The sequence below is a fragment of the Manis javanica genome, chromosome 10, assembly GCF_040802235.1.
Source record: "Manis javanica isolate MJ-LG chromosome 10, MJ_LKY, whole genome shotgun sequence".
Lineage (NCBI taxonomy): Eukaryota > Metazoa > Chordata > Mammalia > Pholidota > Manidae > Manis > Manis javanica.
The window spans coordinates 111,219,038-111,234,608 of NC_133165.1; the positions used below are offsets into that span (position 1 = coordinate 111,219,038).

The 15,571-nt window shown below is 42.4% G+C and overlaps 1 protein-coding gene across 4 annotated transcripts in view; it reads left to right on the top strand.

The window, feature by feature from the left end:
- The first annotated feature begins 4,552 nt into the window (after positions 1-4,552).
- The window catches only part of TNRC6B (trinucleotide repeat containing adaptor 6B), a 266,350-nt gene continuing 255,331 nt past the window's right edge, over positions 4,553-15,571 (top strand). For all 4 annotated transcript variants that reach the window (XR_012121613.1, XM_073213903.1, XM_073213908.1 and 1 more), the window contains exon 1: positions 4,553-4,773. The gene's annotated coding sequence lies outside the window, so the exon portion shown is untranslated. The remainder of the gene's footprint in view (positions 4,774-15,571) is intronic.

Here is a 15,571-nt window from a genome sequence, read left to right on the forward strand (position 1 = left end):
TTATTTAACAAGCTGAGAAAAGGAAATAGAACGGAAAAGGGCAGGTGGGAAGGAAAGAGGTTATTTTGAAGATGGTGGGAGGAGAGCCACATCCCAGCCGGGGTGCAGAGGAAGGGCGGTCAAAGGCAGTAATTTAGCCTGGAAGACGAGCACCTCTCATCCAAAATCTGTAGGGAGGAAGTGCATGGGTTTGAGCTAATAAGGGATATGAGGACAATTGTTTATTTCGAGGCTGGTTGTCTCCTTTGCTGCACTGTGGCATTCTTGAGGCAGACCTCTCAGGAGCAAGAAAATGGCATGGAAAAGAGCTTACTCATTGGAGTCAGACTGTCAGGTTCAGCTGCGAAGTTATTACCTGTGGTGACCTAGGGCAAGTTAGGCAGCCCTTCAGTTTCTATATCTGGGAAATGGGGATAACCACAGTTGTTGCAGAGATTAATTGCCATGATCTACATAAAGCCCTCAGTACAGTGTCTGACACACAAGCAAGTTGCACAAAAGTGCAGCTATTATTAACAGCCACTTCTCCTCGTTCTCTTGTGAACCTCCTGTGGCTCTAGCCAGCACACAGGAGCGGTCCAGTGTGTGCTGCTTCACTAGGAGCTTTTCAGGAAGTTTAGTCATAAGAAATGAGAGGTGATTTAGAAGTGGGACAGCATCTGTCACATGGGCTTGTTGCACAATAAATGCTACGAGACATGTAATAAATGCTTATGAGCATGTCCTCTGTAATCGACACCTTCTAAAAAGTTCTCCCTCACTGCTCTTGGCCTTGGCTGTGGCCACACCCACTACCCAAGCGGGCGGTATCATCTGTCAGCTGTCCTCTCGTTTTTTGGATTAGGTTCCTTTACAGGGATCTTCCCATGGTTACAAGTTTGGAGAATTGGAGAATGCTTTACAAACACTTCCAAATGTCTCATAGCAATGAGAGGCCAGTGTAAAGGGTAGAAGGAGGTCTCCTGTGCTGCAGAAATCAGAAATGGAGCAAATCCAGCTGGCTATGTCACCCCAAGCTTATGGGTCATTGTAGAATCATTCGCAGAAATTCCCATTGCATTGGATTTTGTCCAGGCTAGTGCAATGCATTCAGGGATCACAGAACAATCAAGGAGAAAAAGGAAGGCCTGTTGCTTGGCATGGCTTAGAGCACTTTTGGTAGCTATCCAAGGCAGCTATCACTCATTAAATCTGCCTTCCCTTCCAGCAAAAAGCCAACTGTATAGAACACCACATATAGAGCTCTAAGAATAGTATAGCACTCCAAGAACATACTGCACTTAGCCTGTATTACAATTGTGCAGGGCTTGGTGAGTCTTTTTACTCTCAAAGCTGGGTGAGTTGGAACGAACAAACAAACAAAAAATATCTTCTCCAAGTAGGATGCAGAGAAGAAATGAGGAAGAGCATAGAAGAGCAATCCAGCATGTCATGTTCTGGCCTGGGCTGTCTTTTCAGGACACAGAATGACTTCATTGCCACCAAAATATGCTAGTAAGCCCTGGGGCAATGAGCAAAGCAGGACCCTCCCTTCCCCTGACCCCCAATTCATTGTCTCTACATTAGGATGACCAAGCCCCAAAGTCCTGGAACAGGTGGTAGTTTGTCATCTCCTGTGACAGGAATTTGAAACCATCGTCCTCCACAATAAATATTTGGTTGATTTATTGGCTTCCTTCCCATAATTATTGAAAGTGAGGAGAGGTTCTATCTAGAGCTGCAGTTCTGAGCAATGAGAACTCTCAAAATGCAGACAAGACCCTAAACCATAATTCACTGTTTACTGGAAGAAGAAATCCACATGTGGGTCTATTCACAAAAGAGACTGGGAAGATAATCTTCCTTAACAGCTGTTGGGACTAGTAGTGGGCCTTAGGGAAACTTTTATTTTCCACTTTAAAACTGTCTGTATAGTCTGAAATCTTTACTCAATGTTACTTTTATGATTGGAAAAATGGCACTTTTATTTGGAAATTAGTTTATTCTCAAGTGGGCAAACACGGCAGAGTTTCCAGCTTCCTGCTTTCTCCTGGGGAGGAAAAGTACAACAGGGTATTGTGGACAGATATCTGAAGGCTCTCAAAGACTGTAGGATGGACAGGCTTTGTCAACTCTTGGTTATTCCTATCCTGCTCCCTAGCCCCAGAGAGCAAATGCTGCAGGTCCCTACACGTCACCAGTCTCTTGCCTAACTAACCACAATCCTTTAGCTCTCCTTGTAGATGTCATTTCTTCCAGGAAGCCATCCCTGTCCTGCCAAGGCTGAGCCTCGGGTCCCTCCCATGTTCTTTCAAGTCACCTGCACTGTAATTATCTGTTTACCTGTTGGCCACCCCCACTAGACTGAGGTCCCTGCAGGCAGAGGTGTTTTATTCATCTGTGTAGCCCTTGTATCTTAGCAAGGTGCTGACAGGCTGAATAAACATTTACTGAATAATTATTTATTTGGGAACCTTTTATAATCAGAGCAATTCAAGGGATACAAAGATGAAAAAGAAACCATTTCTTTTTAAGAAACTTACAACTAAGGTGAGGAGACAGACGTATCCAATAATTAACTATAAAACCAAGCGTGAATCTAAGGGTTAAAGCAGAGGTACAACCAACCAACTATGAAGATAAAGAAGGTTTGGACTCTGATCATTTCTCATTCATTGTGTTTCCTTGTTCAGAATTCTCTGGTTCAGAATGCCGTTGTTACAAATATTCAGATTCATAGAACCTTTATTAGAATTTGACTCATTATTTTTCTTCTGTCCTACTGCTGGCAATTGCCCTAGGAAAACCTGCTATTTAATGTTAATTAATGTTTGTGAAATGCCTTGTCTTCCTCTGCTAAAAGGCTGTAAGTGTTGAGCATTATTTCTGTGTTACAGTGGTTGTTTTATTATTAAGGCAGTGCCAACTAGGTTACACAACCGCTTGAATCAGGAAGTGAAACAAGGGTGGTGATCCCACTGAAGCTACAGGGGATGGAGATTTGGGATGGTAAAATGTTAATTACTCAAGATGGAATGTGGGCTACAGTCCAGTACTGTACTCCTGGAGGTCATTTCAGTCCCAGAGGCTGGGGCTGGCTCTTTGGCAGTGGGTCCTAAGCATCCTGCCCTCCTCTGGCTGGAATGTTGGATTTACTTTGCTGAAAGATGCCACAGAGAAAGAATCCAATGGCCACAAGCCAGGAGCACAGTGTCTTGCACAGCATCAGGGGCTACTCTGGAAGCTTTCCAGGAGTTGAAGGGCTATTCTATTTACATACAATAATTTATTTCTAAAGCGATTTATTCTTTCTCTCCCTTTAGACTTTCTCCTTGTTTCCAGCTCTTGGGGATCTTCTCCAAAGAGTGAGCTGGAGGTGGATGGGTGAGGTTGGGGAGGTAGGCTTGTGGTAGAAATGTCCATCTACAAAGCTGAGATGAATATAGAGGTAGCTGGGCTTCTGGTCAGGACACACCAAGAGTGTTTAATTTAGGTTGGGAAGGAATGGCTGGAAAGGAGGATGTGGTGTTGGCAATGACAACCTTTCCATAACCCTAGTGTCACACCCAGAAACTGATTGAGAAACTTGGGTTCTGAATGAAATGTTTTAAAGATGTTGGGTTGGCTGACAGGTATGATTATGGGCTAAGGGAACGCTCTGGATTCAGACATATAGATCCTATGTATATAGGGCAAATGTTGCTATCTGGGTGACCTTGGGCAAATTTCCTAACCTCTGTGGAGCCTTAGTTTCCTATCTGTAAAACTGAGAGAATGGAAAACTCATAAGTTTAATCAGATATTCCCTGTAAATAACTCAACACAACACAGTAGCTGGCACAAAGCAGGCACGCAATAAATGTCAGTCATTATTGTCAACTACAGGAGAAGCGACCACGGTCGACCCAAACTCCCAAGCGAACTTAGTCGCAGCTCAGAGAATCCAGACCTGACCCACGTGCCTATTTGCCCAATAAGGTGCCAGGAAAGATCTCGGTGGAGACAAACCAATGGCACTAGCCCTTGTTGTTGGACGGGCTTTCTTGCCGTTCCACCAATCGTTTGAAGATTTGACTAAGGAGTGACATCCTAACAATCCAATGAAACATAACGAGACTACACTCAGTACTTCAAGGGGATAAACCTAGGGGCCGGCACGTATAGATTCCGTTATTAGGCCGTACTGAATGGAGAGAGGAGCACGGGGGAAACAGCAAAGGAGCGAGGCACTAATAAGCTAAAAAAAGAAAAAGGCCTATGGTTGAGCCAAGTGAGCTGGCCGCCATCATGCTCTAGTTTCCCCTTAACCTCTCCGGGTCCGCGACCGAGGAAGCGGCCTCTGGGATGCTGAGGGGGTGTGTCCCCAAATGATTGGCGCAGGCAGCCCAGCCAATCCTAGCTCGTCAAACGGGAAGCACTTGACCAATGAGGGACGTCGGCAGCCGCGAGGACTTGGAGGGGCGGAACAGCAGCTTGACGGGCACAAAAAGGAGCCAGTAAGAGCCGGAAGCATCTTCCCTGCGGCCAATGGAGTGGGGCTCTGGGCGGGCCCCCGAGTGTTTGTGTTGTGGATTTGGGGGAGGGAGGCGGAGGGGAAAGTTTGTTTATTTTGTTTTTAGTTTCTGGGGTCCCCTTGTTTCTGGGAGGTGAAGCGGGAGAGAGTGGCCCCCCCGCGGCTCTTAGTCCCCCTACGACGTAGCCTCCATTGCCTGCGGAAAAGTGGGGACCGCGCGCATCGCAGCGCATCGCCTCACACAGCGGAACGCCGCGCACTTGGAGCCGCAAGGCTCAGCGGTGAGTGAGGACCGACGGCCTCGTCCGCCTTTCCCCTCCCCCAGTCAGAGCGGGCCGGCCCGGCGGGCTAAGACGCCCGCCGGAGCGCGCCGCACGGGCTGGCCTGTCAAGCGGAGGCGCAGCGTGTGCGTGTTCTCGCGAGTGAGCGCGCGCGACGGGGAGAGGGCCGTAGGGGCGTGAGCGCGCGCGGGGCCCGGCGGGGGCGGGGGCGTTGAGCGCGTGCCCCGTGGGGGCGAGAGTCCGGTGGGTTTGACCTGGGGCATGGAGGGACTGGGGCGACGTCCGCACGCTGGGAAGGGGCGCCCGAAATGGCCGGGCCGCTTCGGGCGGGCGCGCGAGGCTCCGGGCGTCACGCGCCAGCAGGTGTGAGCTGGGGGAGGGCTTCCGGGTGGGCTGGCCGAGACGGGTTCGTTTCCGTCGCTGGGGGCCTAGGGGCAGGGAGGGACTCCCGGTCGCGGCGCCGAGCCGGGGCCGCCAAGGCGCTTGGGACCCCTGCCCGGTGGTGGCAGTGGGAGGCGTCAGGCCCGGGAGCCTGTGTGCGCGACCTGCGGGACGGAGTGAACGTGCTCCTGCTTCTCCCAGCCGGGGTCATCCCAACCCTCACCCTCAGAGCCCAGAGCGTGCGGCCACCTTCGAGGGGCGATTCAGACTTTAAACGAGGAAATACGGGGCAGGGGGAATTATCCGCAGGCGAAACAGCCCTAGGAGTATTTTCTGCCTTCCCCTGATGCGGCGCCCCTTAGTTTCAAATTAGCAGGTTTATTAGCCCAAAGTGGGCTAAACCACTGTAGTGGCTACAGACACCCAGGAACGGTATATAGCCTGTCGTCAGGCGCTTTAGGTAGCCCTTCGTTCAATTCTTTGAGCACTGGGTACCAGTCTGGGTCGTTTCTGGCCCTTTGCTTTCTTTTGTATCTTTTGGCTCTTTTATTGCTTAGCTTATATGCTAGAAATTGAGCGAGGAATAAGGCGAATTAAAAGTTGGTAATTTGTATTACAATATAAGCAAAATTATACAACAAAATTGGCCAGATATTTCTCCATAGTCAATGAATAAAACGTCATTTGTTGGGACCCCTCCCACTATGGTTAAGCATACAGAAATAACGGAATATGGAAAACTTACATCTTAGTATTTTTTTAAAGTTTAACAATAGAGGCTTTTTCCTTCGTTGTTGTGGGACTTTTCAATAGTATGAGGGTTTCCTATTAATTTGGAGAAGCATCAGTGATCTTGGCTTTGAAACAATATTTATTCTTTGGGTAGTGTTATGTAAATGCCTCTTGAAAAGGAGAACTTTAGCACGCTGTCTTGCACCTCCACAGTGTGCAGTGTCACTGTTGGTGTGCAGTAGGGAGGATGTGAATGTAGTAGGTCCCTATGCTCAGGCAAGTTTCCAGAACACACATCAGACTCGCTTGTCTCACTTGGGACCAGACGATGATAATGGTGCCGTTATATTTTCTTAGTTCTTGGCTGTTTTTAAGTGCTTGTCTCAAACATCATTATTTGAGCAGAATAGTTTCTGATAGGATTGAAGAGAAGAAATTCCCAAGCTTTTTTCCAAAGTAGCATATAAATATAATGCCCTTGAAAAAAGTTTTTCTCTCGTTTAAATGGAAGCACTTAATGTTTTAAGTTAGAACAATACTATTTGTTCAACTTTTAGTAATAATGTTAGTTAACATTTGCTGTATGCTTCCCATATGCCAACCTCTCCATATATATTTTTTTCCTATTCCTCACCTCAAGCCTGTAGGGTAGGTATCGTTACTGTTTAAATGGATGAGAAAAGGAGCCTCCAAGAGCCACACAGCTAGAAAGTTCCAGGGCATAGGTTTAGTCTCAGGTCTCGTTTCAAAGCCTGTGTTTGTTCCATTTTGCCTCCTAAATTATCCAGAGGAAGAAAGGCAAAAACAACAACGAAAAATAGAAAAAGGAAAGGGAATTGCCCCTTGATGATTAGGCTGCTCATACCTAACTTCAGAATTTAATGCTAAAACTTAGTGTTTAAAAATTAAGAATATTTCTATGAAAGCATACCTAGTTTTGTTTTTATTTCTTTCCTTTTTGATTTTTATGAATAATAAACATGCATTTAATTCAGAGGTCAAGGCTCTTAGAGCCTTTTGTGCAGATGTCCTCTCCAGTATTTTGCTGTACTGATGGATCCTGTGTGCTTGTCGAGGGACCAGATGTTACTTTTGTGTCTAGCACAGTGCTTAGCACATAGTAAGAGTACAGTAAATGTTAGTTGACTAAGGAGCAGAGTTAAAAATGTAGTGACTTCAGGTTCGTTTTAGTAGTTTTACTTTAGTGGGACTTTAAGAAAGTTCATGAGTAAGTGCATGTTCTAGAAGAAGAAAACTGGAGCAACTTACAAGGTCTTGAAAGTTTGGCCCTGCCTGATTGCTAAGTCTCCCAGTTCCACTTATTTATCTGTTTGAGCTATTGTACCATTCTGTTCTTCTTTCGCCTTTCAGAGTTCTAAGAGAGGAAGTTACATTGAGTACTTCCCTTCTCTGCTCATTCTTTGAACCTTTTCAGTCTGGCTCCCAGCTCACCACTCACTCACTGAGGCCAAGGTTGCCAGTTACCTAATGGTTAAATTTCCCAGAGCATCTTTTGGGGCTTTATTCTGTCTCCCTGTAGCAGTCAGTCCTTGACTACCCATATGCCTTTTAAAAATTGTTTTTAAAATAATGTATAGTAATACTGATTTTAAGTGTGTGTGCAGTTCTATGAATGTTAAAACATGTATAGATTCATGTAACCACTATATTCAGTCAAGATACAGAGCAGATCCATAATCCTCAAAAAGCTTACTCATGCTTTTTGATAATGTTTTGGATAGCTCTTTCTCCTGACTTCTGTCCCAGAGATAAACAGATATTAAGGATCAGGCTTAGGCTCCTTTTGTTTTTTTCTCTTTTTCTATTCCTTGAAAATGTTAGTTACTTTTGAGACTTATACTATCTGTCAACTTACACTATCTACTAACTTACATATTCATGCCTCACTTTTCTTGTATACTCTAAAACAACATCAACATTTATACCTGGGGTTTTTTTCATTATTCCTTTATACTCAGTATTTTAAAGTTATGCCTAACTTTGCCTCCCATCTAAGCCTCTCAAACCCTCTCTTCTATAAGATGTTTCTGTTTGTCTTGGTGGTGCCAACTTCCCAGGCTTGCAATCCTGGAACACTTGGAGGGCTTTATAATAAACTCTTTTATCCCATATCTGAAATCCTGTTGCAAATACGTGTACCCAGGTACAAATACCGGCTCCCACCTTTTTGCCATCAGGCTGGCTCTGGTTCAGTAGGTGAGTGAAGTATAGGTAGGTGGAGTGCTTACAACCTCAGCAAAACCCTTTGTGGCTTCTGATTGCAGTCAGGCTGGCTTGGGATTTTATTTTCTATCCTATGAAGATCTGCAAGATCTGGCCTTGACCTGCCTCTCCAACCTTTTTTATCCTCTTTTATGGTGCACACCCTTTCTGACATTCTAACTCCATGGTCTTTCTTTCAGTTCCTTGAATTACCCTAGCCTTTTCCAGCCTTAAGATTTTTGTACATACCAGTGTCCTGGCTTGGGCTGCTCTTCCCCTACTTCTTCCTAGTCTTCACCCACCTGATTTCAGGGTTCAGATTAAATTGTCACTTCTTAAGAGAGGCTTTCCTTTATGATCTAGTCCCACTATCTGCATCTACCCTCAGATCTCTCAGAGCTCCCTTCTTTTTTAATAGCTCTCACCACAATTTGTGATTCAGGATCATACCTCTTTTGTTTCCTGTGTCCCCAGAGCTGAGCTAAGTATCAGGCATACAGCAAACTCCCTGTAAATATTTGTTGCCTGTCTTGTGAGTCTGGGCTTTGGCTTTTATAATTTATTGATAATCTTACAGTTTTTGGTAGCCTTGCTTTCACCCTTCTACCTTCTCTGGGACTTGATCCCACTGTTGGAGGTTTTGCCGCATAGGGATAGATCTGAAATTACTGAAGAGGATACAAATCCTGTTCTCCTTCTGAATGTATCTCTGCTTTGGACCCCTTACCACTGAGCTAGAAACCAGATCTAACCTAACCCGCAGAGCTTGCTAAGTCCACTGAGCAGCGCACCTTGCTTATCCAGGCTGGGGTCAGTGCTTGCAGCTGTTATTCTTCCCTCACCTCACCCTGCTCTTGATTTTTTTTTCTTCCTCTGTCCACCGGGTGTAGGACTTCTAAAGACCTTGTGTATACTTTCCAGCTGAGCCTCTTTACCCTTTGACATTTGCCTGCCTTTTGACTTTGACAACTGCCTCCAGTGTCTTGACCCTACAGATTGCCCCCATGCTAATCTTCCTGAAACAGTGCTTTGTTTATGTTTCCTGCCCCTCCCCAAATCCACTGCAGGCACTTAAATTTGAAAACCTTCAGTGGTATTGCCTAAAGGGTTGAAATCTTTAGCTTGTTATTTAAAGATTTCTGGACTAGCACTATCCAACAGAAATAGAATGCAAGCCACAAATGTGAGCCACTTAGGTACTCTTAAATTTTCTAATAGCACATTTATAAAAGTAGAAAGTGAAATTGTTTTTATAATATTTTATTTACCTCAGTATATCCAGAATATTATTATGTAAACGTATTCAGTAAAAAAGTTGTTGAGGTATATTTTTAATTTACAACATCTCAGATTCGGATTAACCACATTTTAAGTGCTCAGTAGCCACATGTGGTTAGTTGCTACCTTGTTGGACAGCACAGCTTTAATCCCAGCCCTCAGCATAGTTGAAGGGCTATATATGGGATAATTCCAGCCACTGGTCTTTTGATAACTAATCCCCTTACCTCTAGAAGCAGCTCCTTATCCAAATATGCTAACCTTCCTTGCTGAGAAATCCTGGGAATCCCAAGGCCGCCCCTGAATTTCAGTTCTCACCATCTCTTTTGAACCTTCTTCTGAATCCCTTTTAACATTAGTTTTTTTGTGTCACTATTTTTTCATATAGCAATTACTTATAATTATCAGTTTGTATTATAATCAGGGATATTATTAAAATATTTAATAGCTAAGGCTTTGTATTATAATTAGGGATATTATTTAAAATATTTAATAGCTGATAAGGCATGGGTACTAACCAGTGGGAAGAGATACCGGACGAGTTAGAACCAGTGGCAACTGTGCACAGCCTCTTGTGTTCTCATCTGTGTGTGTACCTGCCTAATCGCAGCTCTGATTGTCCTAGCCTGTGTGTGGTTGTGTCCCCCATGAGCTCTGTGAGACGGGCTTCTATCTTCCTTACCTTTGTATCCCTAAGACAGCTCCTGACCGGGCCTGTATTAGGCAGTCTATACATATTTTAAATGAACAAATGCCACCTTGTATTTTGTTTTTTCTCTTTATGTGCTATGTTTGATATTTCCAATTAGAAACTGAAATATAAGTCCTTTGAGGACAGAGATCATGAATTATGGAGCATATGGCATTTTTCTTGATTGTCTTCATAGGATCATTTCTTCTGAATTAAGATTTGCTTTAAAAAAACTATGTTTAGATATTGTTGTGGGTTGTCAAGATGGGTCAAAAATGAGGTTTGGCTTTAATTTTCTTTTTGTGGTTTGTAATCTGGCTCTAAAAGCAGCTTCAAGAGAAGAGCTCCTTGAAATTAATGCATGTACTCTTCCAGTGTTAGGGATGCAGCTAGCTAGTGGAATGACACTGAACTAGGAGTTAAAAGGTTAGTTTATATTGCAGATGTCTGCATGAGTATTACCTGTGTGCAAGCACATGAATGATTGAGTCTTAAAACCTATAATTGTGTGAAAAAATGCCCCTTTAACACAGAGATGAAATTATTATTCTTTATAGGACTATTTAATTCCTCTCTGCTCTCTTATACTTACTAATTTCTAGCAGGGACTACACTGTACTGTGTTTCTAGATGATGCATTTCTTAAGAGCAAGAATGTGTTACATTCATCTCTGGATCCCCAAGTGCACACTGTACTGTGCCTACCATATTGTAGGTATGCAAATGTTTGTTGAATAAATAACCTGGAATAAATAACTTCGCTTTTAAGTATCTCAGTTTTGTGTTTTAGGTAGGGAATTCTCTGCTTTATCAAATTGAAATAATCTTTCATATCTGTTCTGTATATGTTATACCTCAAATATAAAACATTTACTGTACTTAAAAAAACAAATGTAAGTCTGATCATATTTCTTCCCTCATTAAAAATGTAACGAGTCCCCAAACGCTGCTTTCTCCCCTCTGGAATATAAATGTATTGAGAGTAAGTACCTGGTCTGTCTTGTTCACTGAATGCCCAGTAAAGACCCTGCCTCATCTCCTGCCACTCTCCTCTTTTCTGCCTGAACTCTTGCCACATTGACCCTCTTCTGGTTCTTGAAATGTATGTTCCTTCTCATTCAAGGTGTCTTTGTTGCATTTGCTGTTTTCATGAGCTGGGAACACCCCCGGCCCCCACCCAACCTTAGTTGATGCCTCTTCAGTCCTCAGAGCTCAGTTTAATACGTCACTTCTTATCACCCCCTTATATATAGCTTTCTATATGACTTATCACTCCTACCTCAGATTTGGAGATGTGCTCCTTTTAAACTCTCAGGGCACTTAATAATTGAATAATCATTTAATTTGTATATTGTTTCCACACTAGAACATACATAGCTACATACATAAAAATGCATTCTCTGTTGTGTTCATGTTTGGATCACCAGTATCTAGGACTATAAGGTGTGCATAGTAGGTTTTCAATAAATATTTTTCAAATTAAGTTAGAAGAGAGAACTGAAAATAGAATTTAAAAACAAGCTTAGTCATACTAATGGCTTCAATAAATATATAAGAACAGGAAGGGGCTTTCTTTTTTAAGTTGTCTCCAGGTTTATTTTTTTCTTAATTTCTACTTGTAATAGGTAAACATTTTAAGATTACAGAAAGAATATTGTAATTAAAATTTTTAATTTGTCTGAAAATTGTATTTAGTCGTTCAGTTAATGAGTATCCTTTTAATCCCTATTCTTAGAAATTATCAGAATGGTTATTCCTTTAAACATCTTTATATGCTAGGGTCTCCGTGACCACAGTTTTACTGAACATTGAGTGCATACCGTGTGCTGAATGCTGTGTTAAAAGCTAGGACTACAGGGGATGAGGGGCGATCTTTGCTCTCAAGTAGTACATAGCCAAGTGGACGAGGCAGATATGGACACAGATGAGTGCCATTTGGTGTAATAAGAGCTGAATTGTTCAAGGAGTGGGTCAGGGGTGAAAAAAAGCCATCAACACACCTGGAAGTCAGGAAAGCCTTTCCAGGGAAGGTGACAATCCCACTAAGTCATGGAGTTTGAAAAGGGCATTTCGGGCATATGGAACTGCCTGTGCAGATGCACAAAGGAGCATAATTAAGGTCAGTAGCACGGTGGTCTGCTTTAGAAAGCTGGTGTTGGGATACAGGACCAACAGCTGGCTTACAGGCTGTGACATGTCAGAGTCAGACTCTTGGATTACACTGCATTTTAGAACTGGAAATGATTTTAGAAATAATCATGGGAATATATTTGAATTCCTAAAGGCATTATAAAGTACTGTTCAAAGAAGACAGTTGTAAACCAGAATGCTGCTTGTTATTTCTAGTTAATATGCTCTCCTTGAGTATAGTACCTATAACCATGCAAATGGTTTCAGGCAGAGTTAGAAATGTGGTGACTCATTTAAGCTTATCTGTAGGAGCAGAGAGTAAAGGAAGTGAACTCTTGATTGCCTGAGGTGAGTCCGGATCCATCTCACAAGGGCCAGATAATGCACCAGTGAAAGGGATGAAATCAGAAAGGATTACCTGGAGGGCCTCTTGGGTATGTGTACAGAGAAAGACAATTTCTACAGCTTGAAAGTCTTTACCTGTCTATAAGTCTCCAAGTGGTTCATTGACTAGCATTAATTTAATTTGATTCTCAGCCAAAATTGGAGAAAGGAAGATTCATTGAATGGATAACCATTTTCCTTCACTTCCCTCTGTAGCTCCATAGCTCTTTGCTTTCCTGTCCCCTTCCATACCTCTTTCCCAGCCCTATTACTCTTTTCCCCAATCCACTCCATCTCTTGCCATCTTTCATCCTATCATCCCTAAATTGTTTTCAGGTGCAGTTGTGGGAAGTGTACACTTTGTGGGCTAAGCAGTGTTTCTCAGTTTCGCGTTTTCAGAGCTTGCTGTTTTTCAGAGTGAGGTGATTAAGCTCCTGTAGTGCTGATCACACTCAGAAGATGCTAATTGACCTATTATAATTCGATTGCTACAAATTCTGTGTGTTCATTTATTGGCCAAGATCATAAGGGGCTGACGAGATCATGGATGGTAGGGAGAATGGTATCAGTGAGTGACGTTTATTTCAGTGTTTAGAAAAGAAAGGAAAGAGAAAATGGAAGTAGAGCAAGTTGAGAAGGCACCAACATCTTAAGGTAAGATAGAAAATCTATTTTAAGGTATACAGGAAGGACTTAGGAGAGAAAGAAAAATTGAAACTGCTTGATGGAAAAGGTAGCAAGTAATTTCAGGGGCAAGACCGCCAGATTCTTCCCAAGGGCATGGGTGGAGTGATAATCATTAGAAGTTCCTTGCAGCTCCTCAACTAGAGAAAAGGAAGTCAGGGGTTCTCTCCTGGATACCTTGAGCTGAAAACAAGTTTATACTACTTTGTTTTTCCTTTGGCATCCATAGAATGTTTTGCGCATAATAGGTGCAAACATTCTAAGAAATTCACAGGATTGAAAGAAGATACTAATTATAACTTTAAACTTGTTCCAGTTACCAGGTCCCATTACGTGGTTTATGAGAAATGAACATGTTTATTAATCCTGTATCTTGTGAAGAGTAGTTACATTATATTTTTTTTCCTTAAAGTATTAATTTATTAAATGTATACATTTAAATATGCCACAGCTTTCATAGTGCTGTTTTGGCATGTCTTTCTGTTTAAAAACATACCAAGAACCTCAAAAAGTGGAAATTGGCTTATGCTGAGGCTAACTTAGGCTCACTTATGCTCAAGTCAGTCAGTCTATCAAGCGATAAGACTAGCATGTGCTGGGTTCTGATGTGGAGGAAGGAGAGAAAGTAAAGATGACACTGAGGCCCACCAGTGGAGCTAGGCGATTGTCCTATGAAAATCTTGCTGCTGCTGTATCATGCATGCTCAGTAATACCTTTTTGTTGAGAGATATTTTACTTAGATGTATATCTCTGTGGGATTTCTAAATATAGAATCCCTCCACTTAGATGTACTATGGACAACAGATTTTAAAATAAATCTTTCACCAATCCACTCTTTTGTCAACCTTTTTGCTATAGAAGTTTTATATTTTCATACCAAAGTGTTTAAAATTATGATGTTTTTATTTGGCAGTTAGGCTCTATCCCCGTAAACAAAAGGGAACACTAATAACTGATTCCCACTTAAACCATGTAGGTGGGTCTGTGAATTGGTATAGAAAGGAGGCCCCCACATTTCCCAATATATGGAGTAAGTATGGGTCCAGAGGGGGAAAAACATTACTTTTAAAACACCAAGAGAATTAATGAAAAGGCTCTTTGTCGGGATAACAAAGCAAAACAGGAGAATGAAAATGCGAAAGACATCACATTTCAAGCCAGTAAGGGCTGGTTTGAAAACTTTAAAAAGGGGACCTGTGCCCCATTGACAGCTTGTGTGGTGGCCTCAGCCCATGACACCACCCTGTGCTTCCTGAATCTGCCAGAGCCAGGGCTCAGCACTGATACAGCATGTTTGCTTTGGAAGTGGATGCTCTCTAGACTTTATTTACTGTACTTTAAAAAATGCATATTCAATTTCATTTTCTCTTGTTTTCCTTCGACCTCCTAAAGACCTTCATTCAGGGTGTTCTTCAGGAAGGTTAACTCTGAAGGCTAGAGTGGGGCCTCTGCTTTACCTCCCTGAAAGAGTTGGTGACTCTATTGGGTCCTATCTTTGGCAACTCATTCTCCTAATACCTGAATCTTGAAATTCTGAAACAAAGGATCTCGAAACACTGCCACATTTTTTAGCTCTTTTCTCTGTGGTTTTGGACTTTGAGCCAGTTGTTTTTGTTTCCATGCTACCATCCTGATTGTAAGTCATCTTCAGGCTTGGCTGGATTATTACAGCAGCTTCCTGTCAGTTGTCCTTTTCCAGTTTCTTTCTAGAAAATGTTTACTACATACTGTTTTACTTTTCCTTCGTTGCCAATGTATGCTTTCTTATTCTGTCAGATGGAAACCCCTGTGTCAGAGGCAAGCTCCTCCGTTGCTTCACCTGTCAGCCATCACTCCCTGGTTTTGAGTCTTTGCCTGCTTCCATACAGTCTTTTCTCTATTTCCATATGATTTTCTCCCCCTTTATCCTCATACTCTATCAAGGCTATGCCTTACATAAAATATTTTCCCGGTTTCTGGATTCCAAATTATTTTGTTTCTCTCTCTGAGAAAGCCTTCTCTACACTTTATTAGAACCCTCTTCATTTGGACACAGTTTGTTTTTATTTATACAGTTACGACTACAATAAACTAAATAAACTTCACTAATTTCATTCATATGTCTAGTACCATTTTTGTAGGTTGCTTTGTTTTTTTACATATACAATTATATTATTTATAAAGAAACACAGTTTTACTTTTAGTATTTGAGTTCTAATTCTTGCCTTATTGTACTAGCTAGGACCTCAAGTGCTGCATTGGAATAGAAGTAGTGCTAATGTGTGTTCTTCCTTTTTTCTGAGACTTAAGGGGAA